This window comes from Peromyscus leucopus, chromosome 3, assembly GCF_004664715.2.
Source record: "Peromyscus leucopus breed LL Stock chromosome 3, UCI_PerLeu_2.1, whole genome shotgun sequence".
Taxonomy (NCBI): domain Eukaryota; kingdom Metazoa; phylum Chordata; class Mammalia; order Rodentia; family Cricetidae; genus Peromyscus; species Peromyscus leucopus.
In genome coordinates, this window is record NC_051065.1 from 25,852,422 (window position 1) to 25,866,136 (window position 13,715).

A 13,715-nucleotide genomic window follows, 5' to 3' on the forward strand; every position below is an offset into this window, starting at 1 on the left:
GCCCTTACAAACTGAAAAAACACACACACACACACACTCATTTTATTCAGTAGAATTTATTCATAATCAAACTTCCCATTTGGAGTGAATGTCATGACATGGAGATCAAATCTCTTTCTAACTTTAACCAGGCCCTGTTCTATTGATGCCTAATATTTATGGGCAGTATCAAAGTCTACTTTTATTTATGTCATTTTAAATTTTGAGCCATGGCTTTTATTGTTTCTGAGCTAACACCAAAGACAGATTGTATGCCTGTGCAGTGCCATCTATCTCTGTTTAAGAGCTAGAGAAAAGCTGCCCTATCATATCCATATAACTGGAAGCACCATGTTGCATTATTTGCAAATAAAAATTTTTATTCATATCACAATGTAAATTTGTAGCGTTTTAATTTTTTACTTTCCAAAATAATTATTTCCTTGAAGGTGAAGGATTTACAATTTATTTTTTTCTTTTATAAATATTTACTAAAAGATATATTTGTGCTTAAACATTATCTCTAGTCCCTTGCACATATCATGAAATGACATTTCTAAACTTTGTATTCTATCTATTCAATGATGATGTCAAATTTTATCTCCAAACTAAATTACTCTCTTGGGTTCTAGATTCACACATCAATGTATTCTTTGAAGGCCTAATAGGCATTTTAAACTTAATGCTCATATATATATATATATATATATATATATATATATATATATTATAATAATAACTATAAACTGTTCTCCTCTACCCAATCCCAAATATAACCTCTTCCAAGCCACTATATCTCAATAAATTTTACCAGCTAATCAAAATGGGAAAAGAGGTCAAGACGTTATTTTGACTCTAAGTGTTTCATCTGTCAACAAGTTCTTTCCCTTGCACCAAATAACTATTTTTGCAAATCTGACCACTTTTTACTTTCTTTATTACAAACCAGTCCAGACATAATTTTGCCCAGATTCTACTGTAGACTCCAACTGTGCTCTCACCCATGACATTTGGGCTTCTACATTAGGCAAAATAATCATTCTAAATAATAGCCGACCCCATTTCTCTTCTGCCTGGAACCCCAGTGACTTTTCATTGTACACAAAAGGCCATTTTAAAACTATGTGTAAGAGGCCTGTTGTGAAGAATGCTAACGTTTCTCAATAACCTCTTTTCTTTTCTTCCTTGAATGCTAACATTTGTCAGTCACTTCTTTTGTTTTCTTCCTCATCACATAGTTAAACATGCCCTGTTCCCCTACTTCCACCTTGATTAGAGCAAAGGGATGTAGGTGGAAATGGCGGCCATCACTGTAGCTCTGGCTCATGAAGTTTTTTCCTGGTCTCCTTTTGTGTTGTGAGGTGATGTTGGAGGCTATGTATTAAAGATATCCCATAAGTTGAAGGAGACAGGGTTCTTTATTGTCTCTGTGGAACCAGCTTCTATCCCAATCAGTTCTTATCAGTGTGCCTCATGTATAAGGCATACAGCTTAGTTGTCAAAGTTATATGATTGGGCCTTACATAATCCTCTGCTAATCTTTCTACTCATAAGTTCAGAAAATGAGAACCCTGGTATTCCTCTGCTTGAACTCACCTCCAACCCAGCTATAGGCAGGGATATTTCCTTTCCTTCAATCATGTATCACTGCAAATGGCACTTTTTCCAGACAAGTTTTCTTTGACTTTCCCTTCCTAAAGCAGCCACTCTGCAAGTGTCTTGCTACAGTATTGTAATAAATCTTTTTAGCAACTCTTTTGAATTGTCCTTTGTTTTTATAGAGATCTCACTGTATAGCCCTGGCTGGTCTTGAACTCACAAGAATCCTGATTTAGCTAGAAATACAAGTGGATGCTACCATACCTGGCACTGGAATTGTCACATTGATCTTTAAAAATAGTTTTAGCTAATTGACTTGTATATATATATATATATATATATATATATATATATATATATATAGTATTTGTAGCTCAATTATTTGCATATGTATATATGTATACACACATATAGTATCTCGGGGAACCATGGCATTTCTAATACCTCTGAAAACTGAATATAAATAAGGTACTCTGCAAAGCCACAAGATTCAGGAACAGAATCTACTGTGTGGTTCTAGTTTTGAACTTATAGACAATTGTAATAAATTAATCTTTCTGAGGCTCTTTTCCATACCAAATGCTATACTATGTTTGTGATCTCATGAGAAATAATATTTATGAATATGTACCACAAAGCATACAGAATTCATATTCTATAAGAGCTGAGGGAGCATTCAGAACATTGACAAAATACCTTGTCTGTAGACAGCGTATGGTGTCTAAATATTTTTTGGGTAAACAACTGATAAATGATATGTCTATTAATCAGCCATGATATATCATAGAAGTACAAGATTTTGTGTGGTGTATGTGCTGTTCTTTCTTGATCACTACCATTTCTCAGGGCTTCAGAATAAAGAACTGCTAGGCATTTGTCATGTGATTTGAGAGCTGCTCCTCAAACAGTTGACATTTTCTAGAGGCTGACTGATTAAAAGGTCAACATGACATGTGAGGATCTGAATGTCTGTTCAGAGACAATAGTGGCGTATTCCACAGTGGCTCCAGTTAGTGTTGCTCTGAGAGACACTTACTCAAATTGCATTTCATTGACCCCAAACCTGCCCAAACTCAGTAAACAGAGAATTGTGTTGTTGGAACATGTTTCAGTTGTTCATAATCAAGTCTCATAACCAAACAGTTATCAGTGTTCATTTTTCTCCAGGTACAGCAGTCATCATATCAAACGGTATATAAACAGTGCTTACGCATTTTTGTGAGAAGTGTTTTGGGGAAGGCAGGCCTTTTTTGTTGTTTAATATTTCTATTAGAAGAGGAAGACTTGTCCCCTGTACCTGCCTTGGTGAGCAGATGAGTTTTGGCTGGTTATCACTATTGTTCCTGGTTCTGCTATGGAGTGTGCAATAAAGTGATTACAGGTCTCTTCCTCCTGGGAGGTGTTTTGCTTTTATACTCAGAGGAGATTCAGGTTGTAAGAATGCCTCCCAAGTCCCCACTGTCAAGGCTAAGAAGCATTTCAGCTCAGGGGTTGGGACTGGAAGGTCCTAAAAAACTCAGAATTTTCTCTTATCAGCAGAGTGCTGAAATGCAATGTGAGATGTATCACAGTTGGAATTTTGAAAGCATTGTCCCGGGGGAAGAAATGATAGCAGAGCAGAGTATTCCTTTGTCTAGTTTATATTTGCTGTTAAGTGTGGGAGGGTCAGAAATATCCATCAATTGTACATTAAAAATAATCAAAGTCTCCCTATCCTGAGACAAGATTATTTCTAATTTTGACAAGGTCCCCAGACAAAGGAGCTTTTATACACCATTATGCAAGTTTTCACAAAGCAAGCATTAGCAACTTTGTCCCACTTTGTATTACCAGCAAAAGAAAATATTCTTGATATTTGCTAATGAAATCTACAAATCAAGCCACATTTGAATCGAGACCTAGGAGAGCACTTCTATTAATGGTTTATGGTACTTACATAAAAGAACGTAAAGGAACCTGAGAGATTTTTGTGTCAGGATGAAACTGAAATGCATTATTGCTCACCAATGAGAGTATACAGGAGTTTTTTTTCACAAATTGGATTCTGGCTAACTTAATACTCTGCTATAAGAGTCTTTTTACCTTATGGATGTGTATTATTAGCCAACTTTATGGTACTAAGTATATTGCATTTATATGTCTAGTGAGGCCTGATCCAGCTTTTTAAAATTGTACTTAATTAAACACTAGTGCCTCATTGAACCTGCTTGCTCTGGAGGGAAGATGAGTACAAGATCACATGGGCCATTGCTGTAAATATAATATGGGTCAATTATAAGCAGTTGTTTATGCTCGGGGCAGGTGGACAAAGGATACCCAGCCATGGCTACCCTGACCCTCCCACACTTAACAGTTTCTACTGCTTTAAAAAAACAACTTTGATCAAGAAATTAAACAAAGCCAATTAAAGTGGCCTCCAGTCTCACCTTCCATGATAAGTAAGTCCCATAGAAACTTTGGAAACTGTTGTGTAATGTTCATAGTTAGAACAGGTATGTGGTAAGTTAGATGTGCAAAGAAAATTAAAGAAATAATCTTCTGCTCAGTTTCATCTACACCTGGAGTTTAGCACTTTGAAATTTTTCTTGCTATATAAAACATTGTCTGTATGAACTTATGCATATGAAGATATCCTTATGTATCAACAGGAAGACATGATCTAAAAATTACTCATGAAAGGAACTACCACAGGATAGAACATTGATTTTAAATTCAGTTTGATTGGAAGGTTTTTCTTAGTAAGAACACAGCTCTAGTTCAGTCTTTTCAATGACTGTCTATAATTTCACTGTATGAATGGATCAAAATTTATCACTGTCTTTGTTGAAGTGTAATGTGCTTTTATTTCTGTGACTATAAGTAATGCTGCCTCAAATATCCACATAAGCAGTTATGGAGGCTATGCATTGAATAAATATCCAGAGACTGAGTTTCTAGGTCAAAGGTCTTTGAAATGTAGATGATTTCCTGTTTGCAATCAGTCCTTCTGTGTTGTCCCACAGTATCCAGAGACTGAGTTTCTAGGTCAAAGGTCTTTGAAATGTAGATGATTTCCTGTTTGCAATCAGTCCTTCCGTGTTGTCCCACAGTAACCCTTCCTCACACTTTTACCCAAAGCAGCTTTTGGCCCACGATTGATTAGTTTCTCATTATTTATGGTAACAAGCTTGGGCTAGGGTGATCTGCCTGGGAAAACTTTTATTACTAAGTAAATGATTGGAAATGAAAATAATATTACTTTTATCCTTTATTTACATGTGAAGTTAGACTGTAGAGGACTTGAAGCCTGAATTAAAGTTTATCCCTGAGATCAGTTAAGTAATGTATATTAACTTGAGTTAGCTGGATTTAGTGGCTCAGGGCAATCTGTCTACCTAGAACCACCAGACAGACCCTAGTTGCCTTTGGTTAGTCTCAGGCAAAGTTTTCCTGATGTTTGTTAGGATTTTTCTTCCAGAGGAAAGTGTGAACTCAGTTTCTCACTGTCACAAATTATGGAGTGGCACTTCCCACATTTGGGGAAATTGCAGGGGACAACACATTCAGAGAAGAGTTGATAAGCCTTGCCTTGGGAAAACTACCTTCCTGATGATGTCATCTTCCCTGGCAGGTTAGTATCTGTTATGATTTTAATTATTTATTTTTCTTTATTATTTTCCTTATACATCTGCTGTAAAAGAAATAATAGGTTACTGTAGCTATTAATACTTTACATGTTTTCTGGTCTTTTCTTGACAATGTTTTACAAAATAAGAAAAAAGCTACATGCCAAAGCTATGAAATAAAGCACAAAATACCCATTTTAACCTGTGTTTTATTTGTTATTTCCAGTTAGGCATACTGTATTCTCAAAACTGGGCACTGTTGATTGCAACTTTCTGCAATGGAGGTCGGGTTCTGGATGGTCTCACAGTCCTGATGCTGTTCTTTTTCCTGGGTGCTTTCTTGCTTTTGACTTTTATTACTATTTTTGTTTGTATTTGCATGTTTTATTTAATTATTGGAAAAAGAACAGTAATTCTCATTATGGCCATTCCTCCTCAAAATTTTCATTAAATTCAGGAACCAGTGGAGTATAAAGTGATTTCCTCTTAAACCAAATTGAGTTTCAGAGTTGCTTTTGTTTCTACATATTGTGATACTGTGAAAGTTTCATTTGGATTTTCTACATTTGGAGCAGGCTCTTTCATGGAGGGAATTTGCATTGCAATCACTGGGAGGGTTGGCCTCTGAGAGCTGCCTTTGTTCCTCCTTAATTTTGGTGGACTCTTTCACTGACTGTTATCTGGACAGGCATTTCCACTTGGTCGGCATCTATCTCCTAGTTCATCTAGGCTTCATTACACCTGGTTGACCTGAACTGGCTCAGTTCTCGGTCTTTCATTCACACTGGCTCCCAGATGCCCCGTCAGTGATGGTCGGCATTCATTTGGTCTTGGCTGAGTTCCCCACGTGGAGTTGTGGTTGATGCCTGAATCTTCTGAGGACAGTGCTGACTCCACCTCTTTATCTCTTCAGCTACCCTTCAGTTACCCTTCACTTCAGGCCGACAAATGTTTCACTTTTTGTTTAGTGGCAATTACATCACTTTATGGTGGGAGTGTTTTTTTCTTTTTTGAAAGTCAACTCTGGTATTGAAATAAATAAGATATAATTGTAACTAGTTAAATCTCTATATTATCTGGGTTTATTTAATACAATAAATTTAGTATTATACCTAGTTTTTGAAAATATAAATGGTACTGTTCTTTTTTAGAATAAAATTTTCTCTAAATATAATATCTATTTTTAAAGTTATTTAATTTTGTACTGAGATAGTTGTATGAAAATTTTATCCTATCTATCTATCTATCTATCTATCTATCTATCTATCTATCTATCTATCATCTACCTGTCTGTCATCTACCCATCTATCTTCTATCTGCCATACTTTTTTTTTGTACTTACTAAAATTTAACATGAGACTGTTCTGATTTCAACTTCAATCTCTTAATTTCAGTTTATGGAATGATTTAGTTTTGATTAAGTTTGAGTATCAATCATAGAACTTAGAAGATAATTGGGCTTGGTTAGTCACTTACCTTTATATTCATTCTCTATTTTCTTGTTAATAAAATGGGGGAAACAATTCTTACTTTAAGACTTGTATTTGAAAATCATGAATAAAAATAATAGAACTATCATGCTTTATTAGTAAAAGTCATATGCAAATGTTTGATATTATTATTCTTATTTACAGACTAATAAAATAATTTCAGGTTTTATATTTCTAAATATTTCTTAAAACCAACCTACAGGATTGCAATTGGAAAATTCTTCATCTGTGTAAATTTCTCACTTCTTTTTACCCTTTCAGTGGCATTTGACACTATTCAAGGACCAGTGATCAGCTGTGAGAGATTTCGAACAAGAGGCTGACGTAACTGGACACACGCTTTTCAAAGGTCACTAGGCTGAGTGTGGAAGTGAAGTGAAGTCAGACAGTGGAGTGATCATTCAGGAGGCTGTTGGAGTGACCACCGAAGAAGATAATGGCATTTGGATGGGCAGGGAGCAACACAGGCTGATGGAAGTGTCAGGGTTTTAGCTTGATCAGCTAGAGGGAATTCTGTATTTTTTTCTGTGTTGGCAAACAGGAACATTATAAGATTTTTGCTGCTTCTTGCTCAGATGGGGAACACCGAAAAGATTTACAAGTCAAATTTTGCTGTTTTCACAGAGATAGGAAACACAGAAGAGGAACACATTTGTGGGAGAAACTATTGGTTATTTCCCTACAAATTACAAGTGACCTATTTGCAGGCTTAATTATCTTACAACTGTGTATATTTTCCTGAAATCCAAAAAGATAGTAACCTAGTGATGGTGATTGAGGCCATAGAAATAAATAACATTATTTGGGGGGGAATTTAAACTCTGAAAGAGAAAAGGTTAAGACAGTATCTTTGAATCATAAACAGAAGAGGTCCATTCTCTTAGCAAGGTCTAGCTGAAGCTACCAAAAACAGTGGCATTGCCTTTATCTCCGGCAATCGGAGCTGCACGGAAGAGTGATCATTAGGACAGGGTTCCCTGCTGCAGCCACACAGATACTAACTAGGATCAGAAGTGCAGAGCGTATGGGATTTAGCAAACTGGAGGACATTATGCCTTCCAGCTAAAGCTGCATTGATCAACTAAAGGTGGTAACCTGGATAAATGTGGGCTTAAGAGTGGGAAGTGAGAAAGTAGGCATAGAAAAAATGGACAGTCTGCTTCTGCGGAGCACATGCTTAGTCAGTTAAGAAATGTAAATAAATGAGATGCAAAACACCCATGAAGGAGAGACGGGGCCATTTTCATTTTGAGATAGTTGGACTCTCTGCACATTTGAATTTCCTTTGGATGAAGAGTATAACAGAAGAAAATAAATCTAACAGGAAAAAAACAGAGAATGGGTAAACAGGAGGGGAGGAGGGTGCAGTTGTGGATGGTATCACAGCACGGAGGGATTCTGACAGCTTTCCTGTGACAGGAAGAAGAAGAGAAAAATAGGCAGAGTTTCAAACAACTGCGAGTTGTTTCCATTGGCAGGGTATATTTTTCTCTAGATATGGAATGAAAGCAATTTACTGGCTTATGGAGGAGCGGAGGGAGTTTGAAGATAATGGAAATATTTGAAACAGGTGCTTTGCGGAGTGAATGAAGATGCTAAACGAGAAAGTAGCAGAAAATTTGTCAAATTTTCATTCTTACCAGTAATGGATCAAGATCTTTGTGTCTTCAATCCTACCTGGCACTCCTTATGTCTTATCTCTTTGGGAACAGGTTTGCTGATATCTCATTGTAGGTTTCAAGTGTATTGATCTAATGCTAATGATGTTGACAACTGGTTTAAAACTGTTGACTTTTTGAAGTCTTTTTAGAGAAATGTTTATTGAAATTTTCTGGCCATTTAACTATTGTGTTGCTTAAGTTTCTAACCACATCGAGGTGGTGATTCCCTATGAGACGCAGGGCGGCTTGCAAACACTTCCGTCTGCGGAGCGTCTCCACTTCGTTGATATTTCCGCGTTGTGCAGAAGCGTTTTAGCTCGGTGCAATCCCACTGGCGTCTGTTTCCACCGCTGTTGCTTGTGCTTTTTGTATCATAGTCGAACAATCATTGCCCAAACTCGTGTCAAAAACACCCCTGCTTCCCTTTTGTAGACCCATGGCTTCAGGTCTCCCTTGAATCCATTTTGAATTGATTTTTGTGCAGGGCTTGAGTTAAGGTCCTAATTTTATTCTCCTGTAGAGGATGAGGTGATTTCTCTAACACCATTTATTGACGAAACTGTTCTTCACCCACTGTGAACTCTTGGAGGATACAATGAACATTTCTGAAAACAATCGTAACTAGAACTGCTATGTGACTTACCAGTCTCACCTCTGAGAGTGTACATTTACAAAGAAAATCAGAATCTCAAGAAGATACCTGGACTCTCCTGTTCATTTCAGCACTGACTACAACAGCTATAACAGACAGCCTAGGTGTCTGTGGTGGATGGATGGATAAAGATGAATGAAGACTCACACACATACACACACACACACACACACACACACACACACACACACACGCACACGCACACGCACACGCACACACACACATGCGCAAGCACACACACACACGCACACAAATACCCTGGAATATCATCGAGCATTTAAAAATAAGTTTACAAATTCTTAGATCAATCTGCAGCATACTATGCAGAGGAACATCTGCCAGATATGTGTTCACTTAAATCTAAATGGAATCTAAAATACCATTTTGTGGAGACAAAGAGCAGAATGGAAATACAGTATACAACGGTGTGACCATTGTTAACAGTACTAAATATACTTGAAATTTGATTAAAAATAAGTAGACTTTTTATTTGATACAGGGTCTTCTGGCTTAGTCCTAGCTGTCCTTGAACTTAGTATGTAGCCCAGTTGGATCTCAAACTTACAGAGATCCTCATACCTCTGCATTTTTGTGCTGGGATTGAAGACATGTGTCACCATGCTAGCCATAGGTACAATTTTAAGGATAAAATATGATTTTAATGGTAAAAGAAAATTCAAAAATTATTTTCTTGATAGATAATTATTGGGCTTAAATTGAAAGACTTTCTAGGTCTTAGATAACATTGTTCCAAAAGTGACTTTGGTCTTAGCTAGATTATTTACTGTTCTATTTTTGAAAGGTCATAGCATTCTTAGCTGCTCTTGGCCTTGATTCCTTTTGGACAAAGAATTGCAAGAAAGTTTGTTTGCTTTGTTCTTTCAAAATAGCCACTCTTTTGTCAACTAACTTTATTATAAAAACAAATTGTTGCTGAATGTAAGATTTAAAGGTTTATTTTTCCAAAATTTTTCTTAGTACTATATTCCTATACTCTCTCCATTAATTACAAAGTTGACCATGTTTTTATGCCTTTTTAACACAAGAAAAATATTGAGACAGTGTGTTCCCTAAAATTAAAATGTCATATATAAGTACATGGGAAGATACTGACTGGTCAGTATTAATTGTCAATCTCACTGGGCTGGTGTTTGGCTATCAACACATTCTGGGTGTGCTTTTGAGGGGGACTTTTTGATGAGAGTAATGTTTGGATCTTGCCAATGGGAGCCTCATCTCATTAACTCAAATCCTAAGTTATATCCAGAGATTGATTGCAAAGGAGCTCCTTCGTTTGGCCACTTGAGGTGAGCTACCAGTCTTTTTTTTTTCTTCAGACTAGAACTAGACTTCAGTTTCTTTGGAATCTCAGCCTGGTGGCTTTAGGCTGTACTACCCCACTGATTGCCCTGGTTCTCCAGCTGGCCAGCTGGAGAAAGTGTTATTTCGCAGGCCACACAATGATATGGGTCAGTTACCAGAAATCAGTGTCTCCTCCATATGCTTCTCTTTACCTTTCGATTGATGGCATGACAACAGGTAAACCCACAGTGGTAGAAGCTTGCTCACATCTTGATAGATCAAGAAGCCGAGAGGTCAAGATGAAATCAGACCAGGCCATAATCTTTATGGTATCTCCCCCAGTGAAGCACTTCTTTGAGCTGGGCCTCATCTAAAATTCATCTAGCTACCCATTTCCTTGTTTCTATTGGTTTTATTTCACTGGAGAATCTTAACTTACACAGATGTGAAGTGAATATTAAGTATTGAAGATATCACATTATGGGGTAGGGATGTAGCTCAATTGGGAGAGTGCTTGCCTAGCACTCACGAGGCCCTTGGTTTAATATCTGGCACTATATAAATTGGGCATGATGGCACACACCTTTCATTCTAGCACTAGAGAGATGGAATCAGAAGGATCAGAAATTCAAGGTTTGGCTGGAGAGAAGACTCAGCAGTTAAGAGCACTTGCTGCTCTTGCAGAGGACCTAGGTTCACTTCATAGCACACACATGGCGGCTCACAGCCATCTGTACCCTCCATTTCCAGGGGATCCAGTGCCTTTACAGGCACAAGGTACATACAAGAAACACATATATACATGCAGACAAAACATACACATAAAGTTAATAAGTCTAAAAAATTAATCAAATATGAGAAATTCAAAGTCATCCTCAGCTAAATAACATGGTGAAGCAAATCTGGAATAAATGAGACCTTAACTCAACACAAGGGAAAGAAAAATTTAAAAAGCAGAAAAGAAAGGAGAAAGAAAATGAGAAAAAGGAAGACATTATACTGTATTTAATGAATATGTACATTGCTATATATTAAAAAATTAAAATAAGGATCAAGGAGAAATTATAAGTACCTGATTTATTTTTACATATAATTATTACAATGATACCTTGTATGTAGAATTAAAGTAATAATAAAAAATAAAAAGCATAGTACTCATAAAAATTTTGTTCCTTTTAGGAGCAGAGGACAGGAGATGACAGGTATCCATGGAAACAGAGCTAGAACACAATCTATTTTATAGATCCATTTTTTGGCATATGTTTTCAGTGTAATTTCTGCATTAAATTATGGTAGTTGCTTACATTTTCAAATTGAACTTTCATTTATTTATTTGAAAATGCAAAGGTAACTATGTGTTATGGTCATAAGACTTACTATCCTACTGACCTGCTCAGTATATCTCATTGTATGATTGCTTCAGATAAATAACTAGATAATTATTTTTGATAAAAACTATGTTTTCTTTTCCCTAATCTATAATGCATTATTCACCCTAAGGATCATGGAAATATTTAACACTCATGCGTTTCATGTCTTTAACACAAGCGTTTCATGTCTTCGTTTGACCAGATATCCACGAGCTGTAAAGTTGTTTCTATGGTGTAGATGCAGAATGTCTCCAAAACTCATCTGCTAAAGGTTTGGTTGCGAGGCTTTGTGCTATGGACTTTTAGGAGATGAGACCTACTTAGAAAGACATTGGAATCATGCCCTTCAAAGGGTATTGGAATCTTGACGGATTCCTTGCTTCTGTTTTGCTTTCTGGCTTTCGTGAGTTGAGCAGCCTCCTCTGTTGTGTGTTCCCTCTGTGATGATGCTCCTCACCACAGGCCAGAACCCAGGAGAATTAACTGACAGCAGACTAAGACCACTGAGACCATAAGCCAAAAAATGTTCTTCTTTGAATTTCTTTTCTGCTGTATTTTATAACAGCAGTGGAAATTGGAGACAGTGTCTTTCTTAATTTTATTTTTGACCAGTTATGGTTTTATAGTAATTTTAATATTTTCTATAAATAACTTGTAATAGAATTTATCAGGAAATAAAGATATTATTCAGTGAATAAGAGTCTGACAAATCAGAAGTCTGAAGATCAGCTTTCATATAAACCTTTTTAAATCAATAATAACTTTATAAAATTCTTAATCTGGCCAATCTTCTTGTAGTCTACAAATTTCATGTTGAATGGAGTCTTTCAAGATGAAGTGATTCAGTGATATAAAAAAAAAATAGACTGACTAATATCACAAGCACAAATTCATAGAGAATTAAGGTGCTAGCAAGGATCCTATGCATTGTTTTCATTTTTATTTATTTTGGTTTTTCAAGACAGGGTTTCTCTGTGTAGCCCCGGCTGTGTTAGAATTTGCTTTGTAGACCAAGCTGACCTCAAACTCACAGAGATCCTCCTGCTTCTGCCGCCCAAGTGCTGGGATTAAAGCTGTGCACTGCCAATGCCTGGCCTATTGTTTTTATTTTTATATTTGGGCTCATGTGTCTTTTTATTACTCATTTAAAAATGTTTAAGGTGTATAAAAAACATGTTACAATTGTTAGTTATTTTCCGGCGTTGTGCTCTTACCCTGCAAGGAAATGTCACAAAACATGACAGAATCCGCTAATAAGAGTTTTATTAAAGATAAAAGGGACAGAGAGTGCGCAGGCCTGTGGGAGAGACACGTGTGTGGAGAAGAAGAACAGGGAACATGGCGCTGGCTTTTAAAGGCTGGGCGTGCACAGGTCAACGTCACTACTCCACACATGCCATGCGCAGATCACATGGCTATGTTGTGCGCTTACATAAACATGCAAAGTCACGGATCCTGGTCACACGAGATGCCTTGACCTGGAAATGGCTATCCTGACCTGGAACTGGCTAGGTGGATGTGTCCAGGTCCACCGGGCATATGCAAACATGCCCAACCGTGGGGATGTGTTATGAACCCTTCAACAATGTTTTAAGAATCTACCCAAAGACAATTTCTCTTCACTCCTTCCCTTCATTCCCCTGTAATTTTGTTTTAAAATTTCAGTTCCAATCATAAGTATTATAGACTGAATTGTCTTATCTCTCAATTCATGCTGAAGACCTAACCTCCAGTGTGGCTGTCATTGCAGATTGGCTTATAAAGGTATAATTAAGGTTAAAGAGTCATGTGAGTAGTGTCCTAATCCATTATGACTCATGTCTTTTATTAAGGGATGAGCCATACAAGGCCTGTATGGGATGTAAGGGTACAGCTAGAAGGCAGCCATCTGAAAACTAAGCAAAGAGGTGCTAGAAATACCTTTTCAGGTATCTTGATCTTAGTTTCTAGCCACCAGGACAAGGAGAAATAAACTTCAGTTGATTACAACAAAGAGTGTGATATTTTGTTGTGATGATGCAAGGAGATGATTAATAGTCTAGGCAAATATTTTCCAA

At 36.8% G+C, this 13,715-nt stretch overlaps 1 non-coding gene across 1 annotated transcript; it reads right to left on the minus strand.

Annotated features, from left to right (window-relative positions):
- Nucleotides 1-5,033: 5,033 nt before the first annotated feature.
- LOC114688397 lies at nt 5,034-5,196 on the minus strand. The gene has a single exon (XR_003733779.1). It is a non-coding gene; the product is annotated as a U1 spliceosomal RNA (small nuclear RNA).
- Between the last annotated feature and the right edge of the window lie 8,519 nt (nt 5,197-13,715).